Here is a 16,743-nt window from a genome sequence, read left to right on the forward strand (position 1 = left end):
AAGTTCCAGTGCCATACTTGCTTGTCTACGGCTCTGTTTCCTATTGTAATGGCTATGGAGTCAGGTCTGCAATTGTAAGTGTGCCCAAATTAAATATTTATGTTCATATATTGCTTGGTCATAGTGTCTTTGCACAGCACTAGAAAATAACCAAGAAAAGATTTTAGAAGTTATACTTTCTCCTGTATTATTTTCACTTAGGTTTGCGCAAAATCTATTTGGCTTTATATAATATAATATGACTGAATTTAACATGCAAATTCTATATAGAATTCTATGTAAAATACATATAATTTTAATTACCTTTTCAAATAGTGTGTCAAAGGAGAAATTTACAAAAACTACCAAATACACACAGAAACATATTTTTAATGCCTGAATGCTTTTTGTTGAAATAGATCTTCATATCAAAAAGTATGCCATTCAGTTTAAGTAAATACTACATGCTAAATACTACAACGGGAATGCTGTGATGCTTGCACAATTACAGGTGCACAAAAATCACTGAGTATAAGGAAATTGGTTACCTTGAGTACCAGGATAAACTTAGCAGACTCCAGTCCTCAAGAACTGACTGTGCACAAGTATTCTCAATTTGTCTTTTATAAAGTTGACATCGGGAACTAGAATCAGTCAGTGTTCTCTAGAGGAATAGAAGAAGTAGAATGGATATATATATATATATATATATATATATATATATATATATGTATGTATTAAAGGAGATTGATTATTAACTTATACTACAGTGCTTGGTGGTTTTTCTGCATGACAGAGAAGCTGAGAATCTGGTAGCTTCTACGTCCTAGTTGCTGCCTGACAAGTCATATACCATAATCTGTGGCCTAGAGTTCCCTGAAGCCCTGCTTGTGTAAGCCATGTTGGAAGGTTGGAGAAAGTAGAGTTTGATATCTTCAGAGAATGTCAGCAAAGTCAATGATAGACAACTTTAGAAGGTGTCAAGGCATGCACCTGCACAGGACTTTACCCTCAAACTTCTTTATATCTCGTATTGAAAGTGATGTTTGTTTGACAGTGGGTCTTTATCCCTAGATTATAATCTTTCATATGCCATCTCTCCTCGTGGATATGCCTGTTCCTTCTTGTCTTTCTGATATGTAATAGGATTCATAGTACATGGATAGTAGGCATAAAGAGCCAACAGAAAAAAATCAAAATATTATATGATATTGTACAGTGTCATGCAAGGTTTCTCAGCTTCAGCACAACAGCTGTTTTAAGCTGGATGATTCCTTTAGATAGGGAGCTACACTGCACACTGAACATTGTAGAATAGTTGATGACATTCCCATCTCTGTGCATTGTCAGTAGAATATCCCCCCTGATGGGAAGTGGTCTCCAGAATGAGAAATATCTCTCATAGGCTCATAGTGATCACTTAGTCCACAGTTGGTGGGTTACTAGAGATGCATAGCGATTGTGACCTTACTTAAGGAAATACATCGCTGTGGGTGGGCTTTGAGGTTTTATTGTTCACAGTCCTTCTAATTTGCTTTCTCTGCTCCATATTTGCATTTGGCTTTGCAAGTTCCTGCCTTCTTTTTTTTTTTCCTCTCACTATGTTCATTGCTTTATTTGTAATAGTCAAAAACTGGAAACAACCGAGATGTCTTTAAGCTGAAGAATGGATAGAGAAAACGTGCTTCATTTTTGCAATTGAATACTATTCAGCTTAAAAAGAAGGACATAATGAATTTTGCAGGCAAACAGATAGAACTAGAAAATATCATCCCAAGTAAGGTAACCCAAAAGGACATACATGGTATATATTGTTACATGACCATGGGATGGGTCTCAAGATGGGCAGGTTACTGATTGGCCTTTCCTACAATCTATGTGATCTTTGTCTCTGTCATTTAGACAGCATATATTTGGGGTCAAAAATTTTCTCGGTAGGTTGGAGTCTTTATCCCTTTACTGGGCTTACTGCCAAGCTACAAGAAGAGGTGGCCTCTTTCAGCTCTATATCCCCACCACTTAGAGTCTTGGCTAGGGTCAACCTTATTGACTGCTGGGACCCTCCAACAGTCCCGCTATCCCAATTCTCTAGGACTTCCTAGAGATTGTTCTCCAACCAACCACTGATAGCAACATATTTCCATTCACTCTCCTGGCCTTCTTTGGCTCTCCTGTCTCTTCCCATACCTGATCCTGCCCCTCAATTTCCTCTCCCTTCCTAGTTCCTCTCCCATCCTAGGCATTCTGTGACTTTATTGTTCATCCTTCTAAGTGATTTCAAGCATCCTTCCTTGTGTCTTCCTGAATATTTAACTTCTTTGAGTCTGTGGGATGCATCATGCTGGCTTCTTTTTTCTGATTTTTTATTAATTATTTTATAAACTCCATAATTTATTTACCCACCTTGCCAACCCCTGTCCACCCTCTGACTGTTCCACATCCCATACCTCCCCCCCTCCCTCTGTCTCCACCTGGATGTTCCCACCTCCCATTCCACCTGACCTCTTAACTACCTGGAGCCTCCAGTCTCCTGAGGGTTAGGTGCATCATCTCTGAATGAACACAGACCTGGCAGTCCTCTACTGTACGTATGTTAGGGGCCTCATATCAATTGGTGTATGCTGCCTGTTTGGTGGTCCAGTGTCTGAGAGATCTCGGAGGTCCAGATTAATTGAGACTGCTAGTCCTCCAACAGGGTCGCCCCCAGATTCATTCAGCCTTTCCTAATTCAACAATGGGGGTCAGCTGTTTCTGTCCATTGGTTACGTGAAAATATCTGCATCTGAATCTTTCAGCTGCTTGATGTGTCTTCCAGAGTGCTGCCATGCTAAGTCTCTTTTTGTGAATGTTCCATAGCCTCAGTAATAGTGTCAGGCCCTGGGACCTTCCTTTGAGCTGGATCCCACTTTGGGTCTGTCGCTGGACCTTCTTATCCTTGGGCTCCTCTCCATTTCCATCCTTGTAATTCTTTCAGACAGGAACACGTTTGAGTCAGAATTTTGACTGTAGGATGGCCCCCTCTCCCTCATTTGATGCCCCATCTTCCTCCTGGAGGAGGGCTCTACACCCTCTCCCTACTGTCAGGCATTTAATCTAAGGTCCCTCTCTTTTAGTCCTGTGAGTCTCTCACCTCCCGGTTCTCTAGTGAATTCTGAAGAGTTGCTCCATTCTCCTATCTCCCAAGGGTGCCTGTTTCCATTCTTTTTGTTGGCCCTCAGGGCTTCAGTCCTTTTCCCTACCAAATGCCAGATCAGGTTCCCCTCCCTTCCACACACACACACTCCAGTGCCCCATCCGCTTTCCCTCCCAGGTCCCTCCCTCCATCGCTCCCTTCTTGTGATTGCTTTCTTTCTTCTCTCTCCCAGGTGGGACTCAGGCATCCTCATTCGGGCACTTTAGCATGTTGACCTTTTTGAATTCTGTGGACTGTATCTTAGGTATTCTGTACTTTTGGGGGGGGGCTAATATCTACTTATTAGTGAGTACATACACCGTGCATGTCCTTTTGGGTCTGAGTTGTCTCACTCAGGAAGATGTTTTCGAGTTCCATCCATTTGCCTGTAAAACTCAGGATGTCCTCATTCTTAATACCTGAGTACTATTCCATTGTGTAAGTGAATCACATTTTTTGTATTGATTCTTCTGTCATGGGACATCTGTTGTTTCCAGTTTCTGGCTAGCACAAATAAGGCTACTATGAGCATCATGGAACATATGCCCCTGTGGCATGGTCAGACATCTTTTTGGGTATATTCTTTTGGGTATTGCTGGTTTCCAGGTAGAACTATTTCCAATTTTCTAAGGAACCTCGAGATTGATTTCCAGAGTGTTTGGACCAGTTTGCAATCCCACCAGCAATGGAGGAGTGTTCCTTTTTCTCCGCATCCTCTCCAATATGTGTTGTCACCTGAGGTTTTGAGCTTAGCCATTCTGATTGGTATAAAGTGGAATCTCAGAGTTGTTTTGATTTGCATTTCTCAGATCACTAAGGTCTTTGAACATTTTTAAGGTATTTCTCAGCCATCCGAGATTCCTCAGCTGTGAAATCTCAGTTTAGTTCTGTACCCCATTGTTTGATTGGGTTGTTTGGCTTTTTTAGTGATTAGCTTCTTGAGTTCTTTATAAATTTTGGATATTAGCCCTCTTTCAGATGTGGTGTTAGTGAAGATATTTTTCCCATTCTGTAAGTTGCCAATTTGTCTTATTGACTATGTCTTTTACCTTACAGAAGTTTTCAAGTTTCATGAGGCCCCATTTATTAATTCTTGATCTTAGAGCATGAGCCATTGGAGTTCTATTTAGTAAGTTTCCCCCTGTGCCAATGATTTCAAGGCTCTTTTCCATTTTCTCTTCTATTAGATTATGTATCTGGTTTTATGCTGAGGTCCTTGATCTACTTGTACTTGAGCTTTGTATAAGGTGACAAATATGGATCTATTTTAATTTTTCTACATACAGACATCCAGTTAGACCAGCACCATTTATTGAAGATGCTTTCTTTTTTCCATTGTGTATTTTTGGCTTCTTTGTCCATAAGTGTGTGGTTTTATTTCTGGGTCTTCAATTCTATTCCATTTATCAACATGTCTATTTCTGTACAAATACCATGCAGTTTTTATCACTATTGCTCTGCAGTAGAACTAGATTTAAGGGATGCTGATTCCTCCCCGAACTGTCCTTTTATTGCTAAGAATGTTTATTTTGGCTATTCTGGGTTTTTTGCCTTTCCAGATGAATTTGAGAATTGATCTTTGCATATCTTTGAAGAATTGTCTTGGGATTTTAATAGGGACTGCATTGAATCAATAAGTTGCCATTGGTAGAATGGCCATTTTTACTTTGTTAATTCTGCCAATCTATGAGCATGGAAGATCTCTCCATTTTCTGAGATCTTCTTTGATTTCTTTCTTGACAGACTTGAAGTTATTGTCATTCAGTTATTTCACTTGTTTTGTTAGAGTTACCCCAAGATATTTTATATTATTTGGGGCTATTATAAAGGGAGTTGTGCCCCTAATTTCTTTCTCAGCCTGTTTGTTATTTGTATAAAAGAAGGCTAATGATTTATTTGATTCTTTGTATTGTTTTATTTATTTCTATTTGGTTGATTTCAGCCCCATGTTTGACTATTTCCTGACTTCTACTCCTCTTGAGTGAGTTTGCTTGTTTTTGTTCTAGAGCTGTGTTCAACAGCACACAATAGGTGTGCTGTTGTTAGTGTAAGATCTCTCCAGTTTCGTTACCAGGGCACTTAGTGCTATGAACTTTCCTCTTAGCACTGCTTTCATTATGTCTCATAAGGTTAAGTATGATTGTCAATATTTTAATTTCCATAAAGTCTTTACTTTTTTTTATTTCTTCCCTGACCAAGTTATCATTGAGTAGAGTTCTTCTGTTTCCACATGTATGTGGGCTTTCTGTAGTTTTTCTGTTATTGAAGACCACCCTTAGGCCATGGTGATCTGAAAGGATGCATGGTATTATTTCAATCTTCTTTTATAGGTTGAGGGTTGTTTTGTGACCAATTGTATGGTTGATTTTGGATATGGTAACATGAGGTGCTGAGAAGAAGGAACATTCTTTTGTTTTAGGGTAAAATGTTCTATACATACCTTTTAAATCTATTTGGTTCATAACCTCTCTTAGTTTTACCATGTCTCTATCTAGTTTCTGTTCCAATGACCTGTACATTAATGAGAGTGGGGTTTTGAGGTCTCCCGCTATTATTGTGTGGAGTTCAATGTGTGTTTTGATCTTTTGTAAAGTTTCTTTTATGAATGTGGGTGCTCTTCCATTTGGGGCATAGATATTCAGAATTGAGAGTTCGTCTTTTTCTCAAGGGTGGATTTTTTCCTTGATGAAAATGAAGTGTCCTTTTGCATCATCCTCAATAACTTTTGGTTGAGAGTCTATTTTATTGGATGTTAAGATGGCAACTCCTGCTTGTTTCCAGGGACCATTTGCTTGGAAGACCTATTTCCGTCCTTTTATTCTGATATAGTGCCTGTGTTTGTTATTGATGTGTGTTTTTTGGATGTGGCAAAATGCTGGATCTTGTTTGCATATCCAGTCTGTTAGCTTATGTCTCTTTACAGGTGAAATGAGTCCACTAATATTGAGAGATAGTAAAGAGGGATGACTGTTGGTTCCTGATATGTTTGTTTTTGTAGGTGGCTTTTTGTGCTTATGGTTCTCTCCTTTTGGCTTTGTTCTGAGATGCTTAATATTTTATCCTCTCTTTGGTGCAGGTACCTTCCTTGTGTTGTAGTTTTCCTGCTAGGGTTCTATGTAGGACTGTTCTGGTAGATAGATACTGTTTGAATTTGGTTTTGTCATAGAATATTTTGGTTTCTTCATCTATGTTGATTGAAAATTTTCCTGGGTCTAATAGCCTCGGTTAACATTTGCATTCTCTAGGAGTCTGCATGACCTCTAACCAGGCTCTTCTGACTTTTATAGTCTCTGTTGAGAAGTCTGGTGTAATTCTGATAGCTCTACCATTTTATGTTACTTGATCCTTTTCCCAGTTAGTTTGTTGTTCTGTGTGTTTAGCATTGTGATTATTAAGTGATGAGAGGATTTTCTTTTCTGATCTAATTTATTTGGTGTTCTATAGGCCTCTTGTACCTTTATGGCCGTCTCTTTCTTAAGGTTGGAGAAGTTTTCTTCTATGATTTTTGTTGATGACATTTTCAGTTCCTTTGAGCTGTGAATCTTCATTCTCCTCTATTCTGATTATTCTTAGATTTGGCCTTTTCATTTTGTTCTGAATTTCCTGGATTTTTTGGGTTAGGAGGTTTTTATGTTTTGAATTTTCTTTGGCAGTTGTGTTAATCTCTTTTATAGTATCTTCTACACCTGAGAGTCTCTCTTCTATCTCTCGTATTCTGTTGGTGATACTTACATCTATAATTGCTGACCTCTTTCCTAGGTTTTCCATTTCCAGATTTGTCTCCATTTGTGCTTTCTTTATTGTTTCTATTTCCACATTTAGGTCTTGGATCACTTTATTCAATTCCTTCACATGTTTACCCGTATTTCTTTCAGTGAGTTATTGACATCCTCCTTTAAAGACTCTATTATCTTCATGAGCTAGGATTTTAGGACAGGTTCCTGATTTTCAGGTGTGTTGCTGTATTGAGGGCTTGCTGTGGTGAGAGAATTGGGTTCTGATGATGCTCATGCATACTGATTTCTGCTGCTTATGGTCTCACACTTGCCTTTCTCCATCTGGATATCCTTAGTGTTTGTTAGTCTAGATGACTATCTGGAGACTGCCTCTTTTGTCCCTGGGTTGCTTCAGGTCTCCTGGTAGGCCTGAAGCCCTGGTTGTAGGAGACCACCTGTGGGGCCTTCCAACTGGGGCTCTTCACCGGGGCAGAGAAGCTTCTGATCTGTTTCCCTGGCTGCAGCAGATCTCCTGGGAGGCCTTCAGACTGTTGGGTCTTCAGTGAAGCAGTCAAGTTTTCCAACTGCTCTTGAGTGCAGTTGATCCTCTACTGCTTTGAGTGCAGTGGGTTCTCTAGGATTGGACAGGATGTTGTGTCTTCAGTGGATCAGACTAGCTAGGAGTCTGCCCTAGCAGAAAGGTCCTGACAGAAGCCATGATGACCTCTTATCCTTTTTTAAAAATTTAATTTAATTTTTTATTTTTATTTACTTATTATTAATTAATTAATTTATTTATTTATTATTTTCCCTATTCTTTGTTTACACTCCAAATGATTTCCCCTTTCCCAGTTCCTTTCTCCCCTATGTCCCATAAGCCTTCTTCTCTCCACCCATTCTCCAACCACCTCCCTCCTTTTTCTCTGTCCTTAGTATTCCCCTACAATGCTAGATCAAGACTTTTCAGGATCAGGGCCCTCTCCTTACTTCTTCATGGGACTCATTTGTTATGCTAATTGTGCCTTGGGTATTCAGAGCTTCTGAGCTAATTAATAACCACTTATTAGAGATTGCATTCCATGTGTATGCATTTGTGATTGGGTTACCTCACTTAGGATGATATTTTCTAGTTCCAAACATTTGCATAAAAATTTCATGAATTCATTATTTTTAATTGCTGAGTAGTATTCCATTGTGTAAATATACCACATTTTCAACATCCATTCCTCCATTGAGAGACATCTGGGTTCTTTCCAGCTTCTGGCTATTATAAATAAGGCTGCTATGAACACAATGGAGCATGTGTCCTTATTGCATGCCAGAAAATCTTCTGGGTATATGCCCAGGAGAGGTATAGCAGGGTCCTCCGGAAGTGTCATGTCCAGTTATCTGAGGAACCACCAGACTGATTTCCATAGTGGTTGTACCATATTACAATCCCTCCAGCAGTGGAGGAGTGTTCCTCTTTCTCCACATCCTCGCCAACACCTGCTGTCTCCTGAGTTTTTAACCTTAGCCATTCTGACTGGTGTGAGGTGAAATCTCAGAGTTGTTTTGATTTGAATTTTCTGAATAACTAATGATGTTGAGCATTTCTTAAGCTGCTTCTCGGCCATCCGAAATTCTTTAGGTGAAAATTCTTTGTTTAGGTCTGTACCCCATTTTTTAATAAGGTTATTTGGTTCCCTGGGGTCTAACTTCTTGAGTTATTTGTATATATTGGATATTAGCTGTTGGTTTCTGCGTTGATTTCTGTGGCTGCCGCTGCTGACTGGACCCATACGTGCGCACCCCGGGTGCCGGGCCGCGGGCCGAGGTGGAACCGTGAACCGCAATGAGGCACGCTAGACCAGATAGCTCCACGTGGGCTTTATTTAAGAAGTGAAGGGGTATAACCAGTCAGAATGGCTAAGATTAAAAATTCAGGAGACAGCAGGTGTTGGAGAGGGTGTGGAGAAAGAGGAACACTCCTCCACTGCTGGTGGGGTTGCAAATTGGTACAACCACTCTGAAAATCAGTCTGGCGGTTCCTCAGAAAACTGGGCACCTCACTTCCAGAAGATCCTGCTATACCACTTCTGGGCATATACCCAGAGGATTCCCCTCCATGTAATAAGGATACATGCTCTACTATGTTCATAGCAGCCCTATTTATAATTGCCAGATGCTGGAAAGAACCCAGGTATCCCTCAACAGAAGAGTGGATGCAAAAAATGTGGTATATCTACACAATGGAGTACTATTCAGCCATTAGAAACAATGAATTCATGAAATTCTTAGGCAAATGGATGGAGCTAGAGAACATCATACTAAGTGAGGCAACCCAGACTCAAAAGGTGAATCATGGTATGCACTCACTAATAAGTGGTTATTAACCTAGAAAATTGGAATACCCAAAACATAATCCACACATCAAATGAGGTACAAGAAGAAAGGAGGAGTGGCCCCTGGTTCTGGAAAGACTCAGTGAAACAGTATTCGGCAAAACCAGAACGGGGAAGTGGGAAGGGGTGGGTGGGAGGACAGGGGAAGAGAAGGGGGCTTACGGCACTTTCAGGGAGTGGGGGGGGGGGCTAGAAAAGGGGAAATCATTTGAAATGTAAATAAGTTATATCGAATAAAAAAAAATTAAAAAAAAAAAAAAGAAGGGAAGGGGTAGCCGGCGGGAAGGGAAGGGGGAAGAGAAAGAAAGAGAGAGCGGAAAGGAGCGCTGCTCAGTTATATACCTGCAGTGACATAATTACAGGTAAAGGTGGGCTATGGAATTCTGGGTAAATGGCAGCCGTTGCCTAGGCAACAGACCTATACATTGCTTTGCATGGTCACAAGCTTTGCAGGCCTCAGGTACCTACAATAGGTCTTTCACTTGTTTGGTTAAAGTCACACCAAGATACTTTATATTGTTTGTGGCTATTGTGAGGGGTGTCATTTCCCTAACTTCTTTCTCAGCCTGCTTATACTTTGAGTATAGCAAGGAAACTGATTTGCTTGAGCTGATTTTATAACCAGCCACTTTGCTGAAGTTGTTTATCAGCTGTAGGAGTTCTCTGGTGGAGTTTTTGGGTCACTGAAGTATATTATCATATCATCTGCAAATAGTGATAATTTGACTTCTTCCTTTCTGATTTGTATCCCTTTGACCTCTTTATGTTGTCTAATTGCTCTAGCTAGAACTGCAAGTACTATACTGAATAGATATGGAGAGAGAGGGCAGCCTTGTCTAGTCCCTGATTTTAGTGGGATTGCTTCAGGTTTCTCTCCATTTAGTTTGATGTTGTCTACCAGTTTGCTGTATATTGATTTAACTATGTTTAGGTATGGGCCTTGAATTCCTGTTCTTTCCAAGACTTTTAGCATGAAAGGATGCTGAATTTTGTCAATTGCTTTTTCAGCATCTAATGAAATGATCATATGTTTTTTTTCTTTGAGTTTGTTTATGTACTGGATTGCATTGATAGGTTTCCTTATATTGAACCATCCCTGCATCCCTGGGATGAAGCCTACTTGGTGGATGATCATTTTGATGTGTTCTTGGATTTGGTTGGCAAGAATTTTATTGAGTATTTTTGCATCAATATTCATAAGGGAAATTGTCCTGAAGTTCTCTTTCTTTGTGTGTTGGATCTTTGTGTGGTTCTGGTATCAGCATAATTGTGGCTTCATAGAGCGAGTTAGGTAGCATTCCTTCTGTTTCTATTTTGTGGAACAGTTTGAAGAGTATGGGTGTTAGGTCTTCTTTGAAGGTCTAATAGAATTCTGCACTGAAGCCATCTGGTGCCATGCTTATTTTGGTTGGGAGACTTTCTATGACCCTTTTTATTTTTTTAGGGGTTATGAGACTATTTAGATGATCTATTTGATCCTGATTTAATTTTGGTGTTTGATATCTGTCTAGGAAACTGTCCATTTCCTCCAGATTCTCCAGTTGTGTTGAGTATAGGCTTTTGTAGTAGGATCTGATTTTTTTAATTTCCTCAGTTTCTGTTGTTATATCACCCTTTTCATTGATAATTTTGTTAATCTGGATACTGTCTCTGTGCCCTTTGGTCAGTCTGGCTAAGGGTTTATCTATCTTGTTGATTTTCTCAAAGAACCAGCTCCTGGTTTTGTTGATTCTTTGTATGGTTCTCTTGGTTTCTACTTGATTGATTTCAGCCCTGAGTTTTATGATTTCCTGTCTTCTTCTCCTCCTGGATAAATTAGCTTCTTTTTGTTTCAGGGCTTTCAGGTATGTCATTAAGCTGGTAATGTATGCTCTCTCCATTTTCTTTTTTGGAGACACTCAGGGCTATGAGTTTTCCTGTTAGCACTGCTTTCATTGTGTCCCATAGATTTGGGTATGTTATGCCTTCATTTTCATTAAATTCTAAAGTCTTTGATTTCTTTCTTTATTTCTTCCTTGACCAACTTATGATTGAGTAGAGCATTGTTCAGTTTCCATGTGTATGTGGGCTTTCTGTTGTTTTTGTTGCTATTGAAGACCACTTTTACTCCATAGTGATCTGATAGGAGGCATGGGATTAGTTCGATCTTCTTATATTTTTTGAGGTCTGTGTTGTGACCAATTATATGATCAGTTTTGGAGAAGGTACCATGAGGTGCTGAGAAAAAAGTATATTCTTTTGCTTTAGGATGAAATGTTCTATATATGTCTGTTAAATATAATTGGTCCAAAGCTTCAATTAGTTTCACTGTGCCCCTGTTGAATTTCTGTTTTCCTGATCGGTCCATTGTGGAAAGTGCAGTGTTGAGGTTACCCACGGTTATTGTGTTAGGTACAATTTGTGCTATGAGGTTGAGTAAAGTTTCTTTTATGAATGAGGGTGCCCTTGCATTTATAGCATAGATGTTCAGGATTGAGAGTTCTTCTTGGTAGATTTTTCCTTTGACCAGCAAGAAGTGTCCCTCAGTGTCTCTTTTGATGACTTTAGGTTGAAAGTCAATTTTATCTGATATTAGAATGGCTACTCTGGCTTGTTTCCTGAGACCATTTGCTTGTAAAATTGTCTTCCAGCATTTTACTCTAAGGTATTGTATATCTTTGACACTGAGATGTGTTTCCTGTATGCAGCAAAATGTAGGGTCCTGTTTCCCTATCCAGTCTGTTAGTCTATGTGTTTTTATTGTGGAATTGTGTCCTTTGATGTTAAGAGATATTAAGGAATAGTGATTATTATATCCTGTCATTTTTGATGTTATTTTTTTATATATGATTGGTTATCTTCTTTTGGATTTGATGAAAGAAGTTTATTATCTTGGTTTTTCCAGGGTGACTTTCCCTCCTTGTATTGGTGTTTTCCTCCTATTATACTTTGTAGGGCTGGGTTTGTGGAAAGATATTGGGTAAACTTGGTTTTGTCATGGAATATCCTGGTTTCTCCATCTATGGTGATTGAGAGTTTTGCTGGATTGACCCATCCAGCACGTCCAGTTATTCCCGGGTCCCAAAGGGGCACTACCTGAGGGTCAAAAATGGGGGGGGGGGGAGAGAAAAGGGAAGCCAAGCACGCTAAGAAAGACAAGTCAGTCTGGGTTGTGTCAAAGCTTCATTTAATGTCAGGGAGGTAAGTGGGTTTTAAGGCTTACAGAGAAGGAATTAACCTTCACACCCGACAAAGGAGGGAAGGGCAGAGACACCCCTAGTGATGGAAGTGGGAAGTGAGGAGGTCATCTGGTCATCTGGAGTTAACGCCGGCAGGAATATTCTGCGGTTAGGGCAGGAACATCTTGTGGTATTCTCGGTAATCTTCTCGCACTGACAGTTCATGGGGAAGTCTCTAGTTAATTGTTCTCATATTTTAGCAGCCACCACCTTAGGCCTATGAGTAAGCATAAGTCCGAATAGCTCAGGATGGCTTCCCACCCTGGATTTAGTAGTTTTGGCTGGCATTTGTGTTCTCTTAGAGTCTGCATGAGTTCTACCCAGGATCTTCTAGCTTTCATAGTCTCTGGTGAGAAGTCTGGTGTGATTCTGATAAGTCTTCTTTTATATGTTACTTGGCCTTTTTCTCTTACTGCCTTTAATATTCTTTCTTTGTTTAGTACATTTGGGGTTTTGATTATTATGTGACAGCAGGTATTTCTGTTCTGGTACAGTCTGTTTGGAGTTCTGTAGACTTCTTGTATATTTATGGGCATCTCTCTCTTTAGGTTAGGGAAGTTTTCTTCCATAATTTTATTGAAGATATTTGCTGGCCCTTTAAGTTGTAAATCTTCACTCTCATCTATGCCTAAAATCCTTAGGTTTGGTTTTCTCATTGTGTCCTGGATTTCCTGGATGATTTGGGTTACAAGCTTTTTGCATTTTGCATTTTCTTTGACTATTGAGTCCATGGTTTCTATGGTATCTTTGGCATCTGAGATTCTTTCTTCTATCTCTTGCATTCTATTGTTGATATTTGCATCTATGGCCCCTGATTTCTTCCCAAAGTTTTCTATCTCCAGAGTTTTCTTCCTTTGCGATTTCTTAGTTGTTTCTACTTCTGTTTTTAGATCCTGGATGGTTTTGCTCAGCTCCTTCACTTGCTTGTTTGTGTTTTCCTGTAATTCTTTAAGAGATTTTTGTGTTTCCTCTTTCATGACCTCAGCCTGTATTTCTTTAAGTGATTTTTGTGTTTCCTCTTTATTGGTTTCTATCTTTTGACCCATATTCTCCTGAATTTCTTTCAGTGATTTTTGTGTTTCCCGTGTAAGGGCTTCTAAATTTTGATCCATTTTCTCATGAATTTCTTTAAATGATTTATTTATGTCCTTCATGTGTTCCTATAACAGCATCATGACCAGTGATTTTAAATCTAAATCTTGCTTTTCTGGTGTGTTGGGGTATCCAGGACATGCTATTAATGGAGATTTTGGTTCAGATGCTGCCATATTGCCTTGATTTCTGTTAGTAATGTTCCTACCTTTGCCTTTTGCCATCTAGTTCTCACTGGTATTAGTTGGTCTTGTTGTCAATGCCAGACTCACCAGTACAAGCTGCCTCTTCCTAGCAGGCCTCCAGGTCCACTGCTGGCCTCCTGCACTGCCTGGTGATGGGGCGCGTTGGCCGAGGCTGTTCCCGATCCAGAGGAGGATACAGGAAGACTCCCACTAAAAGCCTCCGGACTGGATCCTCTGCTTTGCAGGACCAGACTCACCAGTGCAAGCTGCCTCCTCCCAGCCAGCCTCCGGGTGCATGGCTGGCCTCTTGCACTGCCTCATTTATTTATTTATTTTAATTTTTTTTCTTTATTTACATTTCAAATGTTATCCCCTTTTCTCGTTTCCCCTCTGAAAACCTGCTATCCCATTCTTCCTCCCCCTGCTCACTACCCCACCTATCCTGCTTCCCTATCCTGACATTCATCTACACTGGGGCATCTAGCCTTCACAGGACCAAGGGCCTCTTCTCTCACTGATGCCAGACAAGGCCATACTCTGCTACATATGCACTTGGAGCCTCCATGTGTACTCTTTGGTTGGTGGTTTAGTCCCTGGAAGCTCTGGAGGTACTGGTTGGTTTATACTGCTGTTCCTCCTATGAGATAGCAAACCCCTTCAGCTCCTTGGATGCTTTCTCCAGCTCCTCCATTGGGGACCCTGTGCTCAGTACAATTGTTGGCTGAGAGCATCCACTTCTGTATTGCCGGCCACTGGCAGAGCCTCTCAGGGGATAGCTATATCAGTCTCCTGTCAGCAAGTACTTGGTGGCATCCACAATAGTGTCTGGGTTTGGTAACTGTATATGGGATGGATCCCTATTTGGGGAAGTCTCTAAATGGCCTTTCCTTCAGTCTCTGCTCTACACTTTGTTTCTGTATCTCCTCTCACGGGTATTTTGTTCCCCTTTCTAAGAAGGACTGAAGTGTCCAAATTTTGGTCTTCCTTCTTCTTGAGTTTCATCTGGTCTGTGAATTGTATCTTGGGTATTCCGAGCTTCTGGTTTAATATCCACTTATCAGCGAGTATATACCATGTGTGTTCTTTTGATATTGGGTTACCTCACTCAGGATGATATTTTTTATTTCCATCCATTTGCCTAAGAGAACCCAGATACCCCACAACAGAGGAATGGATAAAAAAAAAAGTGGTAAATTCATACAATGGAGCATGACTCAGCTATTAAAAACAATAAATTCATAAAATTCTTAGGCAAATGGATGGAACCTCTTATCTTTCTTGATCCCTTGGGACAAATTAAACCTGTCTTTAGTAAGTAGTCATTGGTTGTGTTTGTGTGTATTTTACTTGTTTGTTTGCTTGTTTGTTTTGTATTTGTTTTCCTCACAACAACAGAGATGCCAACTAGAAAAATAGTCAAAAGTATGCCTAGATTTTGGCAACTGTCTCTTGAAGATCAAAGTAGTTCTGGTTGATAATCATTGCTCTCTAGTTCTGTAACCTTTTCTCTAGCTAATCCTGACTAAGTTGATTGATCATGGGATAAACTCCCTTCTCAATTCCATTGCGTTCTCAGTCTACAAGACAGTCTTTGCCATCATAAAATTTTATAGATAGTTTTACACTAATCATACAGCGAGAGAATAACATGTCATTTGCATAATTTTTGCTTATTAATAAGCATTTCCAGGGAAATAATATCAGAGGAGCTAATATGTTATATGAGCCCCTTTAAGAGCCTTTCCATGTTTATCTCACTTCTCAACTAAGCCACTTCACCTAAATATAAAGAATGTAAACATTTTTCCTTAAATGATTCTTCTTTAAGGTTATAGTTACTATAAGGAAATCCTCTGGATAATGAAGAGTTGTATATGTCTTACACATAGTACATTGGTAAACATTTAGTAGGAATATTCTCCTCAAGAAAGGCTACTCCATGGCGCAAGAAATGATTCTTTTTTTATCCTTATGCTCACAGCATCTATTATATCATGTATTACATAGGAGATCTTTTCAAAACAAAATATGTAGGTATTCAAATCTGATTTTCGAAGATTACTAATTTCCAGAGTACAGGACATGAATAAAGTAATTTTAATGTAAAAACAGGGACCAGAGATAAGAATGGTAATCACTCAAACTGGGGAGGGTGGTAAAATTACGAAAAAATATTGGTGCACTATTTCAATATCAGCTTCTCAGAACTTGAAAAGCAGGGGCAGGTGGATCTCTGAGTTCAAAGCCCACTCTACAGAGTAAGTTTCAGGACAGCTAGGCCTGCACAGAGAAATCTTGTGTCAAAATAGATGATAGATACATAGATCGATCGATAGATAGATAGATAAAGAGATATAGAAAGTGGACATAAACATAAATAAAGAGAACATAGAACTGCAGCAGGATTAATTTCAAGTAATGCAACTTATATGGACTTTGTGGCAGCCTGACATTGAGTATTTCTTCCTTCCCCTTATTCCTTTTGGTTTCCTCATCTGCCCACATGTGTTATTCAATTGTAAATTCTAGTGAGTAATGGATTTACAATTTACAATTGTAAATTCTACTGAGTAATGGATGAATTGTCCTCAACAAATTCCTGAGAATGTCTGTACTTTCCTCATATAGTAACTTCCTTGACATATTTCAGAATGTTGTTTGCCTGGATGGTGGCATCCTTTGTAGACTGCACCATCTGCCAGTGTGAATACTCTAGAAACATCTTTGATAGTGTGGAGATTGTATTTCACAACATCTTGTTGGTGTTTTACACATTGATTTCATATCTACAGTAATAGTGAAGGTGTTGAATACTTGGTAATTAATATTTCTGCTGATAAAAAGTTTGATCACATATATGTAGCTTTAGATATTTTGATGTTTTGATTTGTTTGCTTTTAAGATTCCTTTCCCTCCTGAAAACAATTCAGCTTACCAAGTATGTTTTGTTAACAACTGGCATCTCCTCAAATTTTTGTGAAGACAGATTCACTTTTA

Source organism: Apodemus sylvaticus, chromosome 2 (assembly GCF_947179515.1).
Source record: "Apodemus sylvaticus chromosome 2, mApoSyl1.1, whole genome shotgun sequence".
Taxonomy (NCBI): domain Eukaryota; kingdom Metazoa; phylum Chordata; class Mammalia; order Rodentia; family Muridae; genus Apodemus; species Apodemus sylvaticus.